The 1985-nt window shown below is 43.2% G+C and overlaps 1 non-coding gene across 1 annotated transcript; it reads left to right on the plus strand.

Moving 5' to 3' along the window:
• Window positions 1-940: 940 nt before the first annotated feature.
• On the plus strand, window positions 941-1070 carry LOC129673800 (small nucleolar RNA SNORA17). The gene has a single exon (XR_008719729.1). It is a non-coding gene; the product is annotated as a small nucleolar RNA SNORA17 (small nucleolar RNA).
• The last annotated feature ends 915 nt before the right edge of the window (window positions 1071-1985 follow it).

Here is a 1985-nt window from a genome sequence, read left to right on the forward strand (position 1 = left end):
GCATGTGTGTGTTTAAGGAAACCCGGGAGAATGAAAAATATGCAAATATGTGTAACAAGAATTTTAACCTTTCACAGCCTATTCACATCTGGGGGTTAGGAAGCAAAAATCTCTGACTAGAAGTAGTTCCAGGTTGCAAGGCAGGAGCTTGCTTTCCTAAGTGTACTCCTTCCAAGTATTGCCACCAGGTCGTGTCCCCACACATGACCCCATAGGCGATATTTCCACCTAACAGAACAATCTCTCAGGAAAACTTCATTAGAGTGTTCTGCTCCAGGGGTGGATTCAGAGCACCATACGATTAATACTCTGAGGGTTAGGAAGAATCAAATGAGTAAAGCACACAATCACAAGGACAAGCCGCCCAAGGCAGACAAGCTACACAAAGTAAAACCATGCTTTTCCATAGAGGCATAGAAAGAAATAAAAATAGCCAGTTGTAGTGAGTAATCTGAGGTAAACTCAGTCCTATCCACTACGCCTGGGAGAAGCATAAAAACATATTCCAGGAACAATTCCGTGTTTTGTAGAAACTGAGGCCACAAAGCTCTTGTCTTATTTTCTTCGCATTTCTCACAAGCCCTCAGAATTCTCCTCACATGGCTACACTTGTGGTCCACTCTCCTTGCCCATTTATTCTTTAAATGCAGGACCTTGAGAGTGGATTTTATTTGAGATGTTGTAGATAAATCTAATTGACATTTGATGCATGAGTAGCCTACAAACAAGCAAATTATAAACATAATTCATAACATTAGAACAGGGATCCAAACTAAGTCCAGTACTGTTTGTTACATTAGCATTCTGATCAGGAAAATATAGAGAATAGCTTTAAAAGAGACCCACATGAATAGTAGTTCTGGTACCTTGTAGAACATAAGCCAATATTTGCCTTTAATAGGAATGTAAATGTTATGGTGTCCTATGAGAACGGGAAATCTTTTCCCCGGAGGTGTTGCAGGTGTAGCTGCTGTGACACACATGTGTCAGTGGTGGCAGAGAGAAGCGAGTCTGCATCTACACTCAGTGTTCTGACCTGGGAGCAGCTGAATGATTAGTAGCTTAACTCCCTGACCAAAACAAACAAACAAACAAAGAAACCCCTGAGACGACCAGCAGTCCAGCACTGCATGCTTAGGGGGCAGAAGGCTTGCAAGTGTGGCTGGTAAGCTGGGCCCAAAGGCGTAAGAGTGGGGACGTCAGCGGGTGATGGGCTTAGATACCTCTCAGCCCAGATCCAGGCCTTCGAGTTGGCCCACCCCAACATCTAACCCATCAGTCAGCTGCTGCAGTGCATGAAGGGCTCTGTCCTACAGATCCAAAACTACAGAATCTCCGTGACACAGGGAAACATCAGGATATCTGAGAGGAGTCTCAGTGAGATTTCAGTATTGCTAGAGTAGCAGAAGCCAGAGGCCCCAGACCAGACCAATAAGTCATTGCAAAGAACATTTGCAGGCAAAGAAGTGTAGACAAAACAGAACGCTGTGGGACACAACTACAGTTTCCATAATGAGACTTATTTTCTCTGATGGGGGAGCGTGTTGCAATGGTGGAGGGCAGGAAAGAGGGGAGGGAGAGATGAGTGGGATTGGGGTGCATAATGTGAAATTCACAAAGAACCAATAGAAAGTTTGTTTCAGATGTTGAAAATCGTGCTTCATGCATAGCAAGGCGGCTCAGTGAGTAAAGGCGCTCGCCACCAAGCCTGACAATGTGAATGTGGTCTTTGAGACCCATGTGGTAGAAGACAGAACTGAGTCTCACAAGTTCTCCACTGACCTCCATAGGGGTTTTGTCACATATGCATTCTATTCCATATACATACATACATGCATATATACTTACATATAAACATACATATAATAATTAATAAGCAAATATAACAAAAATTTAAACTGTATTTCAACACACATCTATTGAACCTGCAGCAGTAAATTTGAATACCTAATGTCCTTGGGGCTGGAAGTATACAGGTAGAGCCC

The sequence above is a fragment of the Psammomys obesus genome, unplaced genomic scaffold, assembly GCF_907164565.1.
Source record: "Psammomys obesus unplaced genomic scaffold, mPsaObe1.curated_primary_1811, whole genome shotgun sequence".
Taxonomy (NCBI): domain Eukaryota; kingdom Metazoa; phylum Chordata; class Mammalia; order Rodentia; family Muridae; genus Psammomys; species Psammomys obesus.